The 24,552-nt window shown below is 41.2% G+C and overlaps 1 protein-coding gene across 1 annotated transcript in view; it reads left to right on the top strand.

The window, feature by feature from the left end:
- The first annotated feature begins 2,711 nt into the window (after window positions 1-2,711).
- The window catches only part of LOC112263880 (leucine-rich repeat-containing protein 4C-like), a 42,035-nt gene continuing 20,194 nt past the window's right edge, over window positions 2,712-24,552 (top strand). Inside the window, exon 1 of the mRNA XM_042317953.1 lies at window positions 2,712-3,956. The gene's annotated coding sequence lies outside the window, so the exon portion shown is untranslated. The remainder of the gene's footprint in view (window positions 3,957-24,552) is intronic.

Below are 24,552 nucleotides of genomic sequence, written 5' to 3'. Positions count from 1 at the left end.
TGCAGTGAGCAGTGTTACAGTTAAATCATCTCAAGCTAATTTGGTGAAACACAAAGCAACTCAAACAACATTGAAATTGCATCAATGATATCCATTTTTTATTATTAATCTCCCATTTGGCATGTCTCTTGTGATGCGGTTCACAGCACCACTGACTGATGTGTTGACTTGACAACTGCGTCTGTGTTTTGAATGACCCATCGCCTCCTTTTGTTTCATGCTGGCTGAAGACCTAGCTAGCCAGCAACATGCTAACACCAGACGCAGAGGAAAGGGGTGACATATAAATATATTTGCCATAGATGAATAGGGTAAACTTTGAATTATATTTGCTGACACTCTACAGTAAAAATTGGGAACCAGTAGAGTTGCTATCTATCCATATATACCACGCGCCTCTGCAGGCATGCCTTCTCCGATATTGGTTACAAGGCCGTACTTATTTAAATTAGGTAAGAGAATCACGTTACCATTGGTGTATTAAAATGAGCGTTAAGGTGATGTCACCTTGTCCCCTTAATAATGAATCCAAGTGTTTGACATGGGGGAGGGGACCAGTAACTTTATGATCAAACTTTATCATTGTAGAAGCAACAGTCATTTTTCATACTTTGGTCATCATACTTCGATCTGTTTTCATCAAAATATCATCAATTTCCTGAAAAACATGATTTTGACTGTTCATTACCTTTTAACATGGTCATGATGCAACAGGCTTGTCATTAGCGTCGCATGAACCACAGTTAAGGATGAACTGACGAAGCAATTCCCCAAAATAAAAAGGTTAGGTGCTTGATGCCACGATGTGACCTAGAACACATTCCCATTCGGGTCCCAAACTAACGAAAACGTATTACATCTTTATTAGAGCGTTCATAAAGTCTTCATAAGCACTACACAGATTATTTATAAATACTTTAGAAGCAGTCACTGCCACTTGATAAAGTACATATAAGATCCATTAAAGTGGGTTCTTTGGCACCCTAGCATGGATTTTGCCAAGACCCGTAAAGCCTCATTTAAAACCTTATTTAAAAAAAAATAGTTTAAAGTAGGAGCCAAATAGTTAATGTTGGCTGTCATGTCAGGTGGAATTTCTATGATGTTTAATTTGACCAAGTAACTAAATCAATGGAAGTATTCGGAGCAAAACAGTTGACATGGAAGTAGCTTGTAGTTTTTATTACAGTGTTCTACTACAGTACTTAGATGTATTCAGAAGAATACTTGCTGCAACTAATCACTTTTACAACGTCACATTTCATCCATCCCTCCCTTCAACCATCCCACTGATATAGTTTTAGATTTATTTTCGCCTCTCAAAGACATCTCTCCGAATTTAAATTCATGTTTCATCAAAGCCAGCATAAAATGCTGATTACAGAAAATATATCAAAATGAATCCGCCGTGTCTGAAGATGAAAGTGTTCTAATCTTTCATGGTTATGGGACCATTACGTCATTAATGTGACTTCCTTTATATATAAAAAAATAAAGTTTTACATTAAAGGAAAGTATATACAATTATTACCACCTTAACATTGTTCTTAAAACACTTCTCTCCCGGCACGTGTTGATGAATCCAACTTACAGTATATTTATGACGTGTAGTGTAATCTAATGTAATACAATATTTGGTGAAATGAAATAGTGTTGGTTTGTGTGCTAGTTTTCAGCTTTTCCTTGTACGCCACAACTGAATCTAACCATTTAAACCGGTTGTGTGGACTCTTTGAAAAATGACATTGATCAGTAAGACTAAGAAGAAAACATAACAATACACTGGGTGCTATAAGACATTCCCTCTGTGTTGCTGTTACTCCCATAACTAGGCCTTCTATAAGATTGCCAGCCCTTTCATGTATTTTTTAATCTAACCATGCTGAGATCACGATCTCTTTCGCAGATGAGCCCTGCATCAACACATCAATAAACAATTAGTACACTATACATACCTATATAGACATAAATTACACAAAACACTAAAAGCAAAGCACAAGCATATATAACATCAGGCTTCTAGGCTCAGTCCCTGTCCACAGTCTTGCGGTGCTGAATTTCAAAATTCAGATTCCGTCGCTGTCCTTTTCAGTCGGTGCTGAATCGCCTGAACGCGTGTGCGTGTGCCCGCGCCTGCGCCTGTTTCTCTATGTGTTTGTGTCAGCTTACGATGATACATTTTCACTGCAACGATGAGCACCAAATGGTTTCTAGTAACAATGTAGAGCTGTTTTATATGTTGAATTGCATGTGGCCTAGACCAGAGCAATACATGTGTTGTAAGTATGGCTCTGGCCTCTGCTCGATCCATTCAACTCTACACAATGCATCCAGCCAAACAGCCTACAGTCATTGCCGTCTCATTTCTATGAAGCTTCTCACAAAGTGCCACATGTCTGAGGTCACACCGGAATCGGACGTCCTGTTACATGCTCAGACATCCTTGTAAGTCACTGAAAATGCAACTACCTATAATGTAAAAGGTGCAGATGCAGGTAATTTAAAGACTACTGAAGTGTATCATTTTGATTAGGCAGGACACCCTGTGAAATGACTGATTATTGTCAATATTTGAATTGAGAGGGGCAAACGCCTGTAGGTGGCAACCCTGCCTCATCAAGTAAACACACACACACACACACACACACACACACACACACACACACACATTCCCTCTGGCCTTTATGTGTTAATGCTATTGATCAGTCAATAATGAATGAGTTCAGAGAGATGTAACCCAAATGGAAGGTCGGTAGAATGAGACGATGGATTGTAGGCGAATACTAGAGAGGTTGCAGTCTATAGCATACCACAACACACGGCAGTGGTATTTTTTACATCGCTGAGCTCGGACCATGCAGTCTAATGAATTCCATGTGCTCCCTCCCTATTCGAGCCATGGACTGCAGCAAGCGCAAGAGCGATTAGAACACAGTGGCTCCCCGGTGGATATGGAACACACGGAATATTGATGGTGCTGATATTACACGGATCCCACAAATCCCCCTGACAACGCAAAAATTGTTATCAATAGTTACGCTTATGTTAAATAGGTGGCCTACTGGACTGCATCGAAAACCAGCTTCTGGTGGATATTTAGTAAATACAGAGCGCATATAGGCTACAATCCGCGCGCTCATATGCCATTGGTTTGCGTATTAGGCTCTGCGTTATTTCCCAGGGAATCAAGTTGATGGATTGGCTATGGATGCATTGGGTGGTTGTTGGACGAATCTGGATCAGAACATTCGAATAAGAATGGCTGCGTCCTTTTGAGACATGTATGTACACACCTCGACTGCATCCGTGCATATACTTCTATATATTTTTTATTCTACGCTTGCTACATCGATCATGTTCGGGAATATTGCCTGGACATGTGACCCTTTATGGTAACTGACATTATACCTCTGCAAATCCTCCAGTAGGCTATCAGAGAACTGCACCAATAAGGGATGAACATCAATCGAAATGTGGCTAGTCCATTTCAATCTCGGTTTATGTCATTAACTGTGTGCGCTCAAGAATAATTTCACTGAGAAATCCTATATAGGGCACCACGTTCAGTTCCACAGGAAAGGGCTATATGAAGAAATAGCCACAGACTTATCGCTCTCTCACAAACTCGGCAGCATTTCCCCCCATCGGAATACAAAGTCAAAAGCTACCGGCACCCCGCGGGTTTTCTCCACTGTGGCCACAGGAATGGTGGATTCATCCCAATTTCATGCACCTCTTTTTGATCATTTGTATTTTTTTTTATTGCGTTCGAGCTTCGTTTTCTTACGTTTTTGATTCTGCTGCTGTCGATGTAGACTACGTGTGGTTGCCTCGAATCCTTTCACATGGGTGAGAATTGTGCATCGGTCTTACAGCCAATCCAATCGGATACTTGGCCCTGGTGTGTTTGGTTTTTTCTTCATTTTGAGCACAATCCCATATCTTCGAGAACATGCGTAAGTATCTTTTATTTGATTTATTCACCTCTTATATCTACATTAAGTTAGGCACTTTAATCTTTCTTATCCATCTCGGCTACTCTTCACGACAGAGTGGTCATTCGGGTGTTCAACACGACACCGTTTTCCGCTATAGACTAATGTCGCTATAATGTCGCTTTAATGTGCAATAGTTGATGTTAATTCACATTTTTTAAAGACATAATTAAACCATGTGAAGCTCTCTCTCTCGCGCGCGCTTGCGTGTGTGTATATGTGCATGTGTGTTTAAGAGAGAGAGAGAGAGAGAGAGAGTCCGAAAGAGACATAGTAAGTGGTTAGATAAATATATACGTAATAACAGGCTTTTATTTATTTAATGATGGGGTATGGCCTAAACCGTTTGGTGAGACAGTGTGTTTAGGTAGATTCGGGATTCTGTAAATCCCTGTATAGCCATTATACCAATGTTGCTAGAATACGTCATATGGTCATTCATATTCAGCTCAGGTGTGGTTCGTCATGCCGCTTAGTAATGACACATTTGCAGCACGGGGGCCACCAGATTGACCCACCAAATTCTTCAGGTGAGTTCTACAATAGGGTTTCTTAGATTTAGGATGTAATATCTCTCAGCTGACTCGGCCCCCCAATTAGCTTAAAACCACTAACTCTGTATTCGTGCATGTTAAATCCACCGTGATATTTATGACGTTCAAAGCAATTGACTCGAGCGGAGTGTCAGGCCACATGAGACTGCTTGTGTCTCAACCCCAGTGGTCTTCCGGTGGCACAGCTGCTAATGGAATGTGATGGAGGTGCATTAGTGTTGATTTCCCCCAATCGGATTCCCGAGCACTGTTGACCAGAAGGAGCATGATGTCTAACCAGGAGTTATGTAATTTGGTGCTGATTCAGATTCTAAATAGTGGGTGTTATATTATAGCTGCGGTGCCTCAACGGGGCGTCACGCTTGGGTGAGTTACGTGTTGATGTGAGCTGTCCATTGGAAGGTGGTGCTGAAAATACTACCCGCGTTAGGATACTGGAGGGCAATACCTTGTTAGGCCTCCTATATAGATTTACCCGAGCATGAAAGCATATTCCCCAGAACATGAAAGCACATTTCTTTAGATAGTAATACTGTGTTCATGTAAGTTTCTCCATTATAAATAACAATTAACCTGTATGTCATGTTCATTAGCAGGTTTTAAGGCAACTGTGCATTGAGAAAACATGAATGTTTCAATTGGCATGGACTTTAATTTCAATGGTTTCTCACTGTAAACATTGTTTCTTCAGAACATTTATTCAAATATGCATGAAGTATATTATCTCTTCACATGTTGTTGCATATTCACCATTTGCCAAAAGACCAGCAGCTCAAGAAGAATGATATTTACTTTTTGTCTCATGCTGGTAATAGGAAACCCCTGTCATATTTTGCCAAAGGCACACATTACCTTAAATCCCATTTATATTTATTTCAATAATGGCATGTCTGCTATATGCGTAATATACCACTTTAAATTAGTCATGTTTAACTAATCACTATGATGGAAGCTGTTTGGTCTTCTTCTTGAATCACTTCAACCTGAAACTGACTGTTACTATTCCATAGCACTGAATATGTTTAGCAGTGCAAATCATGGAAGCAGATTGCACTCATGGTGTGAAGTGACACGTCTGTTGGGTCCTGTGAGCATGGAATCAATACAATGTTACATTTCACAGTCTAATGCCTTGATTTATCGACTTAAATCACAGTCTGAGTTTCTCACTGACTTCTGGCCTAAAGCATCTTCGAATATATGAAGTATCCAGGTCTGGCTTGAATGAGTTGCCAAGAGTTTGGTTTGGATGACATAGAAGTTCATTTAAATGTTTTGTGATGTTCTCATTTCTCAAAAGCGTTCTCGGGTCGAGCTGAGTTGGTATTCCACACCCTCTGTGGTCTAGATCACATGATATTCATTTAGAGAAATGTCCACGCCTCAATCCTAAATGAGTCAGAAAGATTGATACCATCTAATAATGTGGTGCCAATCTTCCCCAGTCATTTGTTATTGAGAGGATGAACTTTCTTTTAAAGGTCATTCATTAACATTGGGCTATCAGTGTCCTCCAGTGGAGGCTTGTGAAGATCTTGGTCAGCATTGTTCAGTGATAATACTGTAGATTACATGGGGGGCTACATTCACACTGGGGGGCTAAATACACCCCAGGCAGCCTAAATTCACACTGGGGGGCTGTGTCAGAATGTAACTATTACCTACAGTTTACTGAAGGTATTTTTACAGTATTGTACTAACAATACTGCATGCTGTTTAGAAGAATATATGCACTAATTACAATATGACCATGCTATGTCTCATTCATACTGAGGAGTTGAACTAAGAGGAAGTAGACACATGGGCCTCCACTGCCTCATACTTCTACTGTAGTCCATACACTGCTTCATACTTCGAATGTAGTCGATATACTGCCTCATACTTCTACTGTAGTCAATATACTGTCTCATACTTATACTGTGGTCCATGCCTTTAAGATGATTTATTTACTTTTGTTTTCACCACATTTTAACATTCTGCTGGAATAAAACATTATGGCCTTTTTCTCTTGAATTTCAAAGATGATGGTACAACAACAAAAATACAAAAGAACGGTTGTTTATTTCTTTGTATTTTCTTTTACCAGATCTAATGTGTTATATTCTCCTACATCTCTTTCACATTTCCACACACTTCAAAGTGTTTCCTTTCAAATGGTACCAAGAATATGCATATCCTTGCTTCAGGGCCTGAGCTACAGGCAGTTAGAGTTGGGTATGTCATTTTAGGTGAAAATTGAAAAAAGGGGGCGTATCCATTTTTTATGTTAAAAACTAGTTTCCCTATCTCAAGAGGTTAAATAAAAATTACTATATTAAGTGCCTATTAAGTGCCAAATAAAGTAACAGGGTTGACCGTAACAGAGTTGATGATTTCATCTTTAATCAGCCATAAATCCCCTTGTGACAGGATGAATGGAAGCCTGTAACAAAAAAAGAAAGAAATTGTTGATTTTTTTTGCCTGTCTGTCTACGAGTAATAGGGTTGCTGTGTTATGCTCGACCCATTCTGTTTTACACCAGAAAATGGTGCTCACCAGGTTTTACACTATTAGATGTTCAATATTTATCTTGACAAAAAAATATTTAAAAAGGAATAGTTTCACCATATTAAAACGAGAGTTCAGTTTACAGAACAGGGTTGACCTTAAAACGAGGGCCGGATTGTTGTTTTTTTACCCTAAAATGAATCACTAATCACATGAAATACAGTGAGCTCCAAAACTATTGGGACAGTGACACATTTGTTGTTGTTTTGGCTTTGTACTCCACCACTTTGGATAATACAATATGATACAATATATGCTAACTTCCCCGGTTATTGTAATGCTGAGAGATTAGCATGTCTTGGGGGTATGATTTAAAATGCTAACCTCCCCTGTAATTGTAATGGTGAGAGGATAGCATGTCTTGGGGGTATGATTTAAAATGCTAACCTCCCCTGTAATTGTAATGGTGAGAGGATAGCATGTCTTGGGGGTATGATTTAAAATGCTAACCTCCCCTGTAATTGTAATGCTGAGAGATTAGCATGTCTTGGGGGTATGATTTAAAATGCTAACCTCCCCTGTAATTGTAATGCTGAGAGATTAGCATGTCTTGGGGGTATGATTTAAAATGCTAACCTCCCCTGTAATTGTAATGCTGAGAGGTTAGCATGTCTTGGGGGTAAGATTTAAAATGCTAACTTCCCCGGTTATTGTAATGCTGAGAGGTTAGCATGGCTTGGGGGTATGATTTAAAATGCTAACCTCCCCTGTAATTGTAATGCTGAGAGATTAGCATGTCTTGGGGGTATGATTTAAAATGCTAACCTCCCCTGTAATTGTAATGCTGAGAGGTTAGCATGTCTTGGGGGTATGATTTAAAATGCTAACCTCCCCTGTAATTGTAATGGTGAGAGGTTAGCATGTCTTGGGGGTATGATTTAAAATGCTAACCTCCCCTGTAATTGTAATGCTGAGAGGTTAGCATGTCTTGGGGGTATGATTTAAAATGCTAACCTCCCCTGTAATTGTAATGCTGAGAGGTTAGCATGTCTTGGGGGTATGATTTAAAATGCTAACCTCCCCTGTAATTGTAATGCTGAGAGGTTAGCATGTCTTGGGGGTATGATTTAAAATGCTAACCTCCCCTGTAATTGTAATGCTGAGAGGTTAGCATGTCTTGGGGGTATGATTTAAAATGCTAACCTCCCCTGTAATTGTAATGCTGAGAGGTTAGCATGTCTTGGGGGTATGATTTAAAATGCTAACCTCCCCTGTAATTGTAATGGTGAGAGGTTAGCATGTCTTGGAGGCATGATATTTGTGCCTCTAACTTTCTCACTCATCATTATTCAGGATTCATTCAGGACTATCCGTAACCATAGTAACATCCACATTCATGTAGAAGTGTTTAGAAACATGTTATATACTTATTTACAATAAATGTGACTCCAAAATGACACAATACATTATTAAACATTCATTTATATTGGGCAAAACATTTTCTGAAACACAACCAAAACTAACAGTAAATGCATCCAACAAGTTTGTGGAGTCACAAGCTTGATGTAGTCAATGCATGCTAGGAATATGGGAACATATCCAACAAGTTTGTGGAGTCACAAGCTTGATGTAGTCAATGCATGCTAGGAATATGGGAACACATTCAACATTTTTGACTACTTAAATACACATATGTGAATTTGTCCCCATACTTTTAGTCCCCTAAAATGGGGGAACTATGTACATAAAGTGCTGTAATTTCACAACGGTTCCCCTGATATTGATGAAAATACCCTCAAATTAAAGCTGACAGTCTGCACAGTCATTGTATCATTTCAAATCCAAAGTGCTGGAGTACAGAGCCAAAACAAAACAAAAAAATGTCACGGTCCCAATACTTTTGGAGGTCACTGTAAATAATCATCTTCAGGAAATGACTTTATCAAAGCAACAAAATAACTAGACCTTACAACGATGGTGAAAACCTGGAGAGATGTTATGGTTCAGTAGGTTACAGTCTTACTGGAGGTTACAGAGGGTGCATGGAGGGACATTTCAAAATGCTGAATTTTGCCACATTACCAAGTCTTTATTCATATAAAAAAAAGTCACATTTATTAAATTCTCCATGTGGTGTTTATTAAAGGGCATTTAATTGAATATAACAGGCTTTTCAAATCCAATATTGGTGCACAATTTCTACTTAAAATATCAAAGGGATGCAAAGGGCACTCATTTATTGGAACGACCCAGTAGAGAAAGTGCCTTTGGTTCCATCTTGCTCGATTAAAAGATTCTACATTTTTTGAGCGTGTCAATCCTGCAACAATCAGCCCACTTACCGTGTCCATCCAGTGCATGTCCGGAATACAAGGTATCTTATCTGCCCCTTACAATTTGACGAGGCATAATATTGACAATCTTTCTAAATTAATAATGTATATTCATCTTAGAAAAATGGTGCCTATGTTGATATAGCCATGGATGGTTACAGTATATGAGCCTTGCTGTCAGACTGCCACTGTTAGGGGCCTTTAATGTGAAAACAATCACTGCTGATTTTCATTGTTCCCCTCTAATCAGGAACAGATTTAGACCTGGGATACCAGGACACTAGGTGAGTGCAATTAATTATCAGGTAGATAAGACAACCAGCAGTACATCGGACTTCCAGGCTCGGATTTAAACACCTTTGACTTAGATAAACCTTTGGTGACTCTATAGACTAGCCTGTTTAAACCACACTGGAATGCGGCAGTGTTCAGTGGTGTAACCAGGCTAGCAATTGACATGCATCACTTAAATGTCTCCCAGCTCTGCTTCCAGTAGGCAGCTGCTGCCTGCTTCCAATGAGTGTTATACGACTGCAAGCCAAGGAAATAAAATGTTCACGAATGTTCATTTCTGACTGTCTTGGACTGTTGTCAATGGCAAAAATGCTGATCCATTTGTTCAGATCATTATCTTTCCTGTTGTACTCGTACTGTACAGGATTGATGTTCAATAGTGTTTCAGTTGAGGGATCTACTGAAGAGAAAGTCCACAGGGAGACATATTCCACAGTATGTGTGTGCGTGAGTGTCTGTCTGTGCATGTTTATGAGTGTCTGTGTATCTGTGTGTGTCTGTTTGTCTGTGTCCCTCCTTTCTTGTAGACAACGATCTCCCTCACCTTGTGTCTCCTAGTAAAAACCCTAATCAGCTGTTCTGTCCTTCTGAAGTGGGGCTTCCCCAACATCACAGAGCACTGACCCTGATTTAGCCCCTATCTTCCTGCCCATCCCGTCTTGGTGGATGGTTACTGAACACACCCTCCCCCTGATGAAACATATGTTTGTGTCCGGTCTGGAGACAGCTAGCCATATCTCGATGAAGTTGACTGCTTGTGAATGAGTTCGACCAACGTATCAGCCTGGCCAGACCGATGGAACTCTTCTCAGTATTCCAGCCACTGTGGCAGTCAGGATCGTCATGGTTCCGTGCTCCTGAAAGGATTATTCAGCCTGTTCCGCAGCCTGTCACTCTGCAATCCTGACATTTAAATCAAAGTTAGCATGCGAAATGTGAAGAAGCCAGGCCTGTCCCGTTGTCTGTGATGTTGGCTTTCTGTCTGATGTGTTTTAAACTTTACAGATGGCTTCTTATCCCAGAGAGGGACACAGTTCAGAGGGTTGTTGACAAGGACCGGAAAATACTATGGTAACGCTTTACGTAGAACCAGCAGGTAGATTGTTTGTCATAATGCGTTAAGACTTTTCACAGGAATGTAGTATATGAACCAGGATATAGAAGGAGACTTTTCATTGGAACGTAGTATGTGAACCAGGATATAGAATGAGACTTTTCACAGGAATGTAGTATATGAACCAGGATATAGAATGAGACTTTTCACAGGAATGTAGTATATGAACCAGGATATAGAATGAGACTTTTCATTGGAATGTAGTATATGAACCAGGATATAGAATGAGACTTTTCATTGGAATGTAGTATATGAACCAGGATATAGAATGAGACTTTTCATTGGAACGTAGTATATGAACCAGGATATAGAATGAGACTTTTCACAGGAATGTAGTATATGAACCAGGATATAGAATGAGACTTTTCATTGGAACGTAGTATATGAACCAGGATATAGAATGAGACTTTTCATTGGAATGTAGTATATGAACCAGGATATAGAATGAGACTTTTCACAGGAATGTAGTATATGAACCAGGATATAGAATGAGACTTTTCACAGGAATGTAGTATATGAACCAGGATATAGAATGAGACTTTTCACAGGAATGTAGTATATGAACCAGGATATAGAAGGAGACTTTTCATTGGAATGTAGTATATGAACCAGGATATAGAAGGAGACTTTTCACAGGAATGTAGTATATGAACCAGGATATAGAATGAGACTTTTCACAGGAATGAATGAGACTTTTCATGTAGTATATGAACCAGGATATAGAATGAGACTTTTCACAGGAATGTAGTATATGAACCAGGATATAGAATGAGACTTTTCACAGGAATGTAGTATATGAACCAGGATATAGAATGAGACTTTTCATTGGAGACTTTTTTCACAGGAATGTAGTATATGAACCAGGATATAGAAGGAGACTTTTCATTGGAATGTAGTATATGAACCAGGATATAAAATGAGACTTTTCACAGGAATGTAGTATATGAACCAGGATATAGAATGAGACTTTTCATTGGAATGTAGTATATGAACCAGGATATAGAATGAGACTTTTCATTGGAATGTAGTATATGAACCAGGATATAGAAGGAGACTTTTCATTGGAATGTAGTATATGAACCAGGATATAGAAGGAGACTTTTCATTGGAATGTAGTATATGAACCAGGATATAGAAGGAGACTTTTCAGAACCAGGATATAGAATGAGACTTTTCACAGGAATGTAGTATATGAACCAGGATATAGAATGAGACTTTTCACAGTAGTATATGAACCAGTATATAGAACTTTTCAGGATATAGGGATATAGAATGAGACTTTTCATTGGAATGTAGTATATGAACCAGGATATAGAATGAGACTTTTCATTGGAATGTAGTATATGAACCAGGATATAGGATGAGACTTTTCATTGGAATGTAGTATATGAACCAGGATATAGAATGAGACTTTTCATTGGAATGTAGTATATGAACCAGGATATAGAATGAGACTTTTCATAGAATATAGAATGAGACTTTTCATTGGAATGTAGTATATGAACCAGGATATAGAAGGAGACTTTTCATTGGAATGTAGTATATGAACCAGGATATAGAATGAGACTTTTCACAGGAATGTAGTATATGAACCAGGATATAGAATGAGACTTTTCATTGGAATGTAGTATATGAACCAGGATATAGAATGAGACTTTTCACAGGAATGTAGTATATGAACCAGGATATAGAATGAGACTTTTCACAGGAATGTAGTATATGAACCAGGATATAGAATGAGACTTTTCACAGGAATGTAGTATATGAACCAGGATATAGAATGAGACTTTTCATTGGAACGTAGTATATGAACCAGGATATAGAATGAGACTTTTCATTGGAATGTAGTATATGAACCAGGATATAGAATGAGACTTTTCATTGGAACGTAGTATATGAACCAGGATATAGAATGAGACTTTTCATTGGAATGTAGTATATGAACCAGGATATAGATTGAGACTTTTCACAGGAATGTAGTATATGAACCAGGATATAGAATGCAAGCGCGTTTTGCGTCAGAACTGCCCCACGCCTCCAACCATTGATGTTTATTTTTGAGACTCTGGGAAAGTCTAGGTCAGAGAAACACTAAACTTCCTCCTCTCTCTCACTGATTCCGTGGATGGAACCTCAAGGGCTCATCTAATGAGTGCGTTCCAAAAACACAGAGTCTACAGTATGCAGGCCTGAGGAGTTTAGAAGATCATCATATCATATTGATGTGCTTCCTGATACTTCAAACATTTCTCTAATTACTGCAAACATCTGATGACCTGCGCAGACCTGCGCAGAATGTGTGCATCTGAAACGCACCCATTCACTGAGTCACTGCAGGTATAGAATCTTCCTCTGTATGGCAGAGCTTTGACCAATAGAGCGTAGCTACAGTGTAAACCAACCACCCACCAACAAGCCCTGGTTGGCACCTTTCTGCCTACCTAATCACACTCCTACACATGACAGAATCCAACAGTGCTCCAGATAAAATACAGCTATTTCAGTAGAAGGTGCCTCTGATAAAATACAGGTATTTTAGTAGAAGATGCCTCTGATAAAATACAGGTATTTCAGTAGAAGATGCCTCTAATAAAATACAGGTATTTCAGTAGAAGATGCCTCTAATAAAATACAGGTATTTCAGTAGAAGATGCCTCTGATAAAATACAGATATTTCAGTAGAAGATGCCTCTGATAAAATACAGCTATTTCAGTAGAAGTTGCCTCTGATAAAATACAGCTATTTTAGTAGAAGATGCCTCTGATAAAATACAGGTGTTTCAGTAGAAGATGCCTCTGATAAAATACAGCTATTTCAGTAGAAGTTGCCTCTAATAAAATACAGGTATTTCAGTAGTAGATGCCTCTGATAAAATACAGCTATTTCAGTAGAAGTTGCCTCTAATAAAATACAGGTATTTCAGTAGTAGATGCCTCTAATAAAATACAGGTATTTCAGTAGTAGATGCCTCTGATAAAATACAGATATTTTAGTAGTAGATGCCTCTGATAAAATACAGCTATTTCAGTAGAAGTTGCCTCTGATAAAATACAGCTATTTCAGTAGTAGATGCCTCTGATAAAATACAGCTATTTCAGTAGAAGTTGCCTCTGATAAAATACAGATATTTTAGTAGTAGATGCCTCTGATAAAATACAGGCCTCTGCTTAAAAACTGATAATGCTAAAGAGCTCCAAAGGGCTTTGCCACGAAGCGTCTGCATATCTCATCTGGTAATATCCGTAGGAAGCCTTTGAACACACTCCTTCTTACCAGGAAAATCCTTTAGAAATTCTTAGTAATAACTAAAGCGATGATAGATTGTCATGTTGATGGAGGAAGCTGATCTTCGTTCACTCACTCCTTTTATTTCACAAATCCCACCCTGCATTCTTTACCTCTACTCTACTCTCTCCATCTCCTTTTCCCTCTCTCGTTTCATTGTCTGTTTACCTAACTCTTAGAGAGATGGTCGTGATAACTCCACTCCAGTGAACATGCAGATATTCCCTCACAGTCATTCATCATGAGGAAATGGAGTCAGTCATTTGTGGTCTATAGTGACCAATCAAATGTGGAGTGAATTACTAACTTTATTCATGTTTGTCCTCTGAACAGACCAATCCGACAGGTCTCACTGACATGCTTTGCATCTTCTGACTAAAGAAATGGGGCTACTGTATGCTGCTTGAGCTAGTCTTGTCCTTGGAAGGTTACCTCATCAGTCATATGGTTCTGTTCAGCGTAGGTTGGTTAGAAACTGCAGCAGTCTTGTCCTTGGAAGGTTACCTCATCAGTCATATGGTTCTGTTCAGCGTAGGTTGGTTAGAAACTGCAGCAGTCTTGTCCTTGGAAGGTTACCTCATCAGTCATATGGTACTGTTCAGCGTAGGTTGGTTAGAAACTGCAGCAGTCTTGTCCTTGGAAGGTTACCTCATCAGTCATATGGTTCTGTTCAGCATAGGTTGGTTAGAAACTGCAGCAGTCTTGTCCTTGGAAGGTTACCTCATCAGTCATATGGTTCTGTTCAGCGTAGGTTGGTTAGAAACTGCAGCAGTCTTGTCCTTGGAAGGTTACCTCATCAGTCATATGGTTCTGTTCAGCGTAGGTTGGTTAGAAACTGCAGCAGTCTTGTCCTTGGAAGGTTACCTCATCAGTCGTATGGTTCTGTTCAGTGTAGGTTGGTTAGAAACTGCAGCAGTCTTGTCCTTGGAAGGTTACCTCATCAGTCATATGGTTCTGTTCAGCGTAGGTTGGTTAGAAACTGCAGCAGTCTTGTCCTTGGAAGGTTACCTCATCAGTCATATGGTTCTGTTCAGCGTAGGTTGGTTAGAAACTGCAGCAGTCTTGGCTTATATTTCCTATTGCTGTTATATCTTGTGTGCTAATCTTACATTGTAGAATAATTCACGGTTGGATAAATGTAATCTTTCAATACAATATTTACCATGTTATTTGAAACCAAGCTTTAGTGCAGTGGGCAAAATGTTAGTCTTACCAGAAAACTTCCCAATGTCACTTTTGATTGAATAGTCCTGCAATCATATACATGCTGGTGTGTTTGCGTAGTATTTTGTTTGGCCAGGTATTCCTTTAGGACACACTTAGCCCTCCACTCTGTTGCTCTAGAGTAGCCATGCTACGGTACATATGGCAGGTTGGAGTTCTGCCATCGTTCGGCTTCAGGGCAGGGGTTGGGTGGAGAGCATCCTCCAATCAAACAGAGTTTTATTTGACACATGCTCCGAATACAGCAGAGACCTTACTGTGAAATGCTGATGGACAAGCCCTTAACCAACAATTTCCTCCCAAAAAAGTCAGACAAATCTGCTAAATAAACGAAAGGAAAAATAGTAACACAATAAAATGACAGTAATGAGACTATATACAGGGGGTAACGGGACTGAGTCAATGTACAGGGTAGTCGAGGTAATTGAGGTAATATGTACTATACTGTACATGTAGGTAGGGGTAAAGTGACTACGGATAGATAATAAACAGAGAGTAACAGCTGTGTGTGTGTGTCAGTGTAGTATGTGTGTGTGTGTGTCAATGTGTGTCAGTGTGGTGTGTGTGAGTGTGTGGTTAGAGTCCAGTGAGTGCACATCAAGCCTGTGTACGAGGCCTGGATGAGGAGTGCATAGTATTTTGGTACACATTTCTGAATTAGATCTTCAGCTAGTTAGGATTTTAAATTCCGACCTTGCGAAGGGTTTAGAAATCCGTTTTTATGGTGGGGGTTGTCACTAAACCATAGAATCCTATTCCCATGATTGTGACAGATGGAATTCATGTAGTGTTTGAAAGTCCATTTACCAGGTAGGCTACATTGAGCTGTCACATGTGTGTTCTATCAGCGCTAACACACCTGATTCAACTGGTCAACTCATTCTTCAAGCCCTTGATTAGCTTGATCATGTGTGTTCTATCAGTGCTAACACACCTGATTCAACTGGTCAACTCATTCTTCAAGCCCTTGATTAGCTTGATCATGTGTGTTCTATCAGCGCTAACACACCTGATTCAACTGGTTAACTCATTCTTCAAGCCCTTGATTAGCTTGATCATGTGTGTTCTATCAGCACTAACACACCTGATTCAACTGGTCAACTCATTCTTCAAGCCCTTGATTAGCTTGATCATGTGTGTTCTATCAGCGCTAACACACCTGATTCAACTGGTCAACTCATTCTTCAAGCCCTTGATTAGCTTGATCATGTGTGTTCTATCAGCGCTAACACACCTGATTCAACTGGTCAACTCATTCTTCAAGCCCTTGATTAGCTTGATCATGTGTGTTCTATCAGCGCTAACACACCTGATTCAACTGGTCAACTCATTCTTCAAGCCCTTGATTAGCTTGATCATGTGTGTTCTATCAGCGCTAACACACCTGATTCAACTGGTCAACTCATTCTTCAAGCCCTTGATTAGCTAGATCATGTGTGTTCTATCAGCGCTAACACACCTGATTCAACTGGTCAACTCATTCTTCAAGCCCTTGATTAGCTAGATCATGTGTGTTCTATCAGCGCTAACACACCTGATTCAACTGGTCAACTCATTCTTCAAGCCCTTGATTAGCTAGATCATGTGTTCTATCAGTCTAACACACCTGGCAACTGGTCAACTCATTCTTCAAGCCCTTGATTAGCATGGATTGGTCAACAGTCTTCAAGCTGGGGGTCCCTGACTGGTCAATACTAATCTAGCACGGTAGGTTTGGGAGACATGGATTGGTCAACACTGATCTAGCACGGTAGGTATGGGAGACATGGATTGGTCAACATTGATCTAGTACAGTAGGTATGGGACACAACTGATCATGACATGGATTGGTCAACACTGATCTAGCACGGTAGGTATGGGAGACATGGATTGGTGGTTAACTCATTCTTCAAGCCCTTGATTAGCTAGATCAGGTGTGCTAGTGCTGGGAGACACTGATCTAGCACAGTAGATATGGGAGACATGGATTGGTCAAGACTGATCTGGCACAGTAGGTATGGGAGACATGGATTGGTCAGTACTGATCTAGCACAGTAGATATGGGAGACATGGATTGGTCAAGACTGATCTGGCACAGTAGATATGGGAGACATGGATTGGTCAAGACTGATCTAGCACAGTAGGTATGGGAGACATGGATTGGTCAGTACTGATCTAGCACAGTAGATATGGGAGACATGGATTGGTCAAGACTGATCTAGCACAGTAGGTTTGAGAGACATGGATTGGTCAACACTGATCTAGTACAGTAGGTTTGGGAGACATGGATTGGTCAATACTGATCTAGCACAGTAGATATGGGAGACATGGATTGGTCAAGACTGATCTAGCACAGTAGGTATGGGAGACATGGATTGGTCAAGACTGATCTAGCACAGTAGGTATGGGAGACATGGATTGGTCAAGACTGATCTAGCACGGTAGGTATGGGAGACATGGACTGGTCAATACTGATCTAGCACAGTAGATATGGGAGACATGGATTGGTCAAGACTGATCTAGCACAGTAGGTATGGGAGACATGGTTTGGTCAATACTGATCTAGCACAGTAGATATGGGAGACATGGATTGGTCAAGACTGATCTAGCACAGTAGGTATGGGAGACATGGATTGGTCAAGACTGATCTAGCACAGTAGGTATGGGAGACATGGATTGGTCAACACTGATCTAGCACAGTAGATATGGGAGACTCATTCCCTTGTCTGGTCATGAAAGGTCATTATTATCATTAGATGACAGAGGAACATGAATGCAATGAAAAGTAGACATGAAAAGGCACGGATTACAATGCATGTATACATACATATTGGCTCTACCATAGCAATAGCAAGTCCACAACAATGGTTGTGTTCAGACTAATACACAGGAGAGAGAGAACCGGGCCTCATATCTAGAAATCCACTAGCAGACGTTGACTTAATTGTTGATTACGGGGACTCCCAGTCCCGGCGATATCATATTCATGAGCCAAATGGTGCATGTTGTAATATGCATGAGCAAATTAGATGTGTGAAGAACAAGAGGAGGCTGCTCCAAATGCACCGGGATTCAAAAACACTACTTTGCATTCTTTTTTTCTGCCATAATAAATTGATGAAAATGTTGTTTTCTTGTATCATTGATCCAGTTACTATGTTTCCTGCAGCAATGCAGTCACTTTCTCATTTATGGGGATTTATCAGAGAAAAGGAAATGGAGGGTGTCTTTGTGGGGCCATATTATCTGAGTCTTATTCATTAGGGAACACGTAGCAAAACTTTTTACAACAGAGAACAAAAACTAGCATCTCTCATTGGACTGCCTCTGGTATTCGCTTCCTGTTTCATTCCGTTTTCTTCCATTCGGTGCCAAATGAATACAACCCTGTTAGCCTGGGCTGGAGAACATAAGGGTGTCTAATTAAACAGAGCTGTGTTTAAAGGTCCCTCTTCAGATGAGGCTGTGTTCATGACCCAGGATCAAGGAGACAGGCCTTTTCTGCAACATGGAGGCAGTCAGTGCCGGACAAGGGGACGAGCAGCTCCGAGGGCCACGAGGGACGTGCGCAGGAGAAAAGATGACTGTATCTTATAAAGATAACACTTGTGGACGATGTCAGAGGAGAGAATACTTTTACACACATTTTATTGTAGGGTTTGTTGCTGTGATACGTAGGAATCAGTTTATGAAATTCTAATAAGTTGCAAATCAGGCATTGTTGAGCGCTTGTCAAATATTACTGTAGCTAATACTTAATTCTTGCAATGCAACAAGCTTAAGCTGCAATGCCGAATAAGGCACCTATAACCTCTGCAAATAGCATATAAGACGCATAGAAGTACATAAGTCATGTGGACGCTGAAAACTAAGGTGTTACATAAACAAAGGCTCATTTCACACTTCATAGGCTGGGGGGCTTGTCTGCTGGGGCGCTCCAGCTTACAGTGCCTTCAGAAACCATTACACACCCATTGACGTATTCCACATTTCGTTGTTACAGCCTGAAATTCAAAATGTATGAAATAAAAAAACATCTCACCTATCTTCAAACAATACCCCATAATGACAAAGTGAAAACACGTTTTTAGAAATCTTAGTAAATGCATTGAAAAATATATACAGAAATCTAATTGACATAAGTATTCACACCCCTGAGTCAATACTTAGTAAAATCACCTTTGGTGGCTATTACAGCTTTGAGTCGTCTTGGTTTTGTCTGTATCAGCTTTGAGTTGTCTTGGGTTTGTCTGGACCAGCTTTGTGTTGTCTAGGGTATGTCTGGATCAGCTTTGAGTCATCTAGGGGATGTCTGTATCAGCTTTGAGTCGTCTTGGGGATGTCTGGATCAGCTTTGAGTCGCCTAGGGGATGTCTGGATCAGCTTTGAGTCGTCTAGGGGATGTCTGGATCAGCTTTGAGTCATCTAGGGGATGTCTGGATCAGCTTTGAGTCATCTAGGGGATGTCTGGATCAGCTTTGAGTCGTCTAGGGGATGTCTGGATCAGCTTTGAGTCGTCTAGGGGATGTCTGGATCAGCTTTGAGTCGTCTAGGGGATGTCTGGATCAGCTTTGAGTCGTCTTGGGGATGTCTGGATCAGCTTTGAGTCGTCTAGGGGATGTCTGGATCAGCTTTGAGTCGCCTAGGGGATGTCTGTATCAGCTTTGAGTTATCTAGGGGATGTCTGGATCAGCTTTGAGTCGTCTAGGGGATGTCTGGATCAGCTTTGAGTCATCTAGGGGATGTCTGAATCAGCTTTGAGTCGTCTTGGGGATGTCTGGATCAGCTTTGAGTCGTCTAGGGGATGTCTGGATCAGCTTTGAGTCATCTTGGGGATGTCTGGATCAGCTTTGAGTCGTCTAGGGGATGTCTGGATCAGCTTTGAGTCATCTTGGGGATGTCTGGATCAGCTTTGAGTCGTCTAGGGGATGTCTGGATCAGCTTTGAGTCATCTTGGGGATGTCTGTATCAGCTTTGAGTCGTCTAGGGGATGTCTGGATCAGCTTTGAGTCGTCTAGGGGATGTCTGGATCAGCTTTGAGTCGTCTAGGGGATGTCTGGATCAGCTTTGAGTCGTCTAGGGGATGTCTGGATCAGCTTTGAGTCATCTTGGGGATGTCTGGATCAGCTTTGCACATCTGGATTTGGGTATTTTCTCAAGCTCTGTTCAGTTAGATGGGGAGCGGCAGTGAACAGCAATCTTCAAGTCTTTCCACAGATTTTCAATGGGATTGAAGTCTGGGATTTGGCTGGGCCACTCAAGGACTTTCACATTCTTGATCTGAAGCCACTCCAGCATTGCTTTGGCTGTATGCATTGTCCTGTTGGAATGTAAATCTTCTCCCCAGTCTAAGGCTATTTGCACTCTGAAGCAGGTTCTCATCAAGGGTTTGCCTATGTGTGGCACCATTCATTGTTCCCTCTATCCTTACCAGTCCCCCAGTCCCTGCCACTGAAAAGCATCAACATGACATGATGCTGCCACCACCATGCTTCACAGTAGGGATGGTGTTAGATGGGTGATGTGCTGTGCCTGTCTTTTCCAGACATAGCGCTTTGCATTCTGGCCAAATAGTTCAATTTTTGTCTCATCACACAACAATATTTTGTCTTATGCTCTGAGTCCTTCACGGGCCTTTTTGCAAACTCCAGGAATCCTGTAATGTGCCTTTTTCTCAGAAGTGGCTTCCGTCTGGCCACTCTCCCATAAAACCCCGATTGGTGAAGGGCTATAGAGACTGTTGTCCTTCTGGCAGGATCTCCCATCTCAGCCAAGGAGCTCCGTAGTTCTGTCAGAGTGGTCATTGGGTTCTTGGTCACTTTCCTGACCAACGTCTTTCTTGCCAGGTTGCTCAGTTTGGTAGGACTGCCAGCTCCCCTCCTCAATCCCCAATGATTGAGACCACTGTGCTCTTGGAAACGTTCAACACTCGAGAAATTACACCCTTCCCCAGATATCTGCCTATCATCACAATTGTATTTCGGAGATGGTATAGCTTCTGCTCTGACATGCACTGTCAGCTGTGAGATCTTATAGTGGGACCATATATAGACAGGTGTGTTTCTTTCTAAATCATGTCCAAACAATTGGATTTATCACAGGTGGACTTCAATCAAGTTGTGGTGACATCTCAAGGATAATCAAAAGAAATTGGATGCACCTGAGCTCAATTTGGAGTGGCATAGCAAAGGGGTGTGAATAATTATGTAAATTAAATTTCTGTATTTCATTTTCAATAAATGTGCAAACCTTTGTAAAAACATGTTTTTATGGGGTATTGTGTGTAGATGGGTGAGAGAGAAAAATCAATGTAACCCACGTTGAATTCAGGCTGTAACAACAACAACATGTAGAATAAGTCAAGTGGTATGAATACTTTCTGAAGGCACTGTAGGGGCTTGGCATGGCAAGGCATTGGAGCTGGACTCTGGCTCTCTGGCCGTTCCAGCCACCAGCACGTCAGTGCATCTCAGCTCTTTACAAGATTGCTTGTGTAATGCCATCTGTATTCAGGGGATGAGTGCCTACATTTTGCACCCAGGCAAAGAGAGAGAGAGAGAGGGAGAGAGAGGGAGAGTGGGAGGGAGAGAGACAGACGCAGAGAGAGAGAGAGAGAGAGAGCTCCTGTCCAGCAGCCATAACTCCACATTGCTTTTTCTCTGCTCTCACTCTACCTCTTGTCCTTCTCGTAAAGGAAAACAAATGCACCAATGTGATGTTACAGTACAGATATGTGAATTGGGTGAAGATTCAAAAAAGAGAATCAATTCAACACCACGGAGATCTCTTACTATGGTTGATTTTTCTTTTTACATTTTCGCACAAAATTGTCAATCCTTCCATTTACAAGTGTTCACATTTATGAGTATTCATCTGGAAGTACTGCTATATGCTAAATTAATCACAAAGTCTGAGGCTTGATTGCACTGATTGAAACAGCAATCTCTTTGAAATGATGTGGGAAAAATCCATTGTTACCTATAATAGCACTTTCCATTTTGGACCGAGCTGTGTTTTTAATTACTATACATGGTGAATTAGCTAATGAATAATGAATGGTATTCCACACGCTAAGTGCTCCGACTGCTAATGCACTGAACCTTTCTTTTTCTCTCCATCTCTCCTCCTCTCTCTCTGTCTCTCTCGCTCACTCTCCCTCGCTCTCAGTTGATTAGGTTTCCCTCTGTAAGGCATTATCTAGTGTGTTGAAGAGATAGTTCCAGTCCTCCTTCTCTATCTATGTACCTTGTTTGTATTGAACAGTAATCTATGACTGCTGGCTGGGCGGGCAGCAGCATAGACACAGCATGAGGTCCATCAGTATTGTGTAGATAGATGGCATGTCAAAAGACAACATATGTAATCCTCCACCACTACAGAGATGACAACGTTTCTATGAGAAGGGTTTTGTGCACACACACACACACACACACACACACACACACACACACACACACACACACACACACACACACACACACACACACATACACACACACACACACACACACACACACACACACACACACACACACACACACACACACACACACACACACACACACACACATGCTTTGAAGCGCAGACACACACAACACACACATGGTGTCACCCTCAAAGAGGCTTAATCTCTCTCCCGCTCTCTCCGCGTCCCCCTGGACTTCCAGACCTCAATCTTCTTGCTTTAAGACCCCCCCCACTGAGCTTCATGTGTTTCCGGCAGAAATATCAAAGCAGATTACTATGGAGAAAGGAGAATAGAAAACCACAAATTCACACCGCTGAGACGTTTCCTAATTCTTTATTCATTCAGCCCAAATATATTTGATGGTTTAGTTTTTTTTAAACTGATTCTTTAATCCTCTGTTCACCCTTCATAATAGTGAAGATAATTATAGTTGTCTGCTTGAGGTGAATTGAATTTCTTTGCTGAAAGTGACTGTAGGTCGTAGGTTGAGGTGTGCTGGATGACGATGAGGCTCGTGTCTGGGGTGGAGTGGAGATGTGCTGAGCTATAGTTTATAGCTAACAACGTCGTAGCCGCGGTGCTGACTGGTAATTTATGCATTGGAACATGGTGCACTAAGATCAGCAAGGATTTTTTAATCACCTCATAATTACTTTTCGGTTTCTCAGGGAATCATTGTAACAAGTACTATGTGCCATTTGGTAACAAGCTGTTGTGATGAGTTATTCCTCTCTGGTTGACTACAGTACCAAGAGGTGGTTTTGATATCTCTACTCCAATCTGATATTCAGTGTCCACATGGGGCAAACAGGGGCTATACATTTGATGTGATAATGCCATGTAGGTGGATATGTTTTCTCTCAGATATTGTATGAATGGAATCAACCTCTCTGGTATGCTTGGTAAGGATCCGATGTGTAATGGCAGACACACTGTATCAGGCATTAACAAAAAATCCTACAGCAAATAGCATCTGTTTTCATTATCCTGCAGTCTAATGTTGGTTCGTCACAGCACAGAGACAGAATGCTCCTGTCCTTTTCATCTCCCTGCACACCGATGGTCTGAATGCATAGCCAAACAGCTGTGACAGGGCAGAAGACAGGATACACCCTAGTGAACTAATCCCTCTCTCAAAATGTGCATTTTACATGCTGTAGTCAGTGGTATCCTGCCAAGATGGCCGCCGAGGCGCTAGCATTGTGCTGTTTGACTTTCATTTGGAATCTCCCTCAACACCCTCTGACTGACTGACTGACCGACTGATTGACGAACCGATTGGCCGACCCTCTGACTGATTGACTGACCGACCGACCCTCTGACTGATTGACTGACCGACTGACTGACGAACAGACTGGCCGACCCTCTGACCGACTGGCCGACCCTCTGACTGATTGACTGACCGACCGACCCTCTGACTGATTGACTGACCAACTGACTGACGAACAGACTGGCCGACCCTCTGACCGACTGACTGACTGACCGACCCTCTGACTGATTGACTGACCGACTGACTGATGAACTGACTGGCCGATCCTCTGACTGATTGACTGACTGACTGACTGACCAACCGACTGACTGACTGACGAACCGACTGGCCGACTGACTGACTGACTGACCAACCGACTGACTGACTGACCAACCGACTGGCCGACCCTCTGACTGACTGGCCGACCCTCTGACTGACTAGCCGACCTTCTGACTGATTGACTGACCGACTGGCTGACGAACCGACTGGCCGACCCTCTGACTGACTGACTGACTGACCGACCCTCTGACTGATTGACTGACCGACTGACTGATGAACTGACTGGCCG

This window comes from Oncorhynchus tshawytscha, unplaced genomic scaffold (genome assembly GCF_018296145.1).
Source record: "Oncorhynchus tshawytscha isolate Ot180627B unplaced genomic scaffold, Otsh_v2.0 Un_scaffold_3036_pilon_pilon, whole genome shotgun sequence".
NCBI classification, from domain to species: domain Eukaryota; kingdom Metazoa; phylum Chordata; class Actinopteri; order Salmoniformes; family Salmonidae; genus Oncorhynchus; species Oncorhynchus tshawytscha.
Note: the sequence above shows the minus strand (reverse complement) of the source record. Positions and strands in the feature narration are given on the sequence as shown.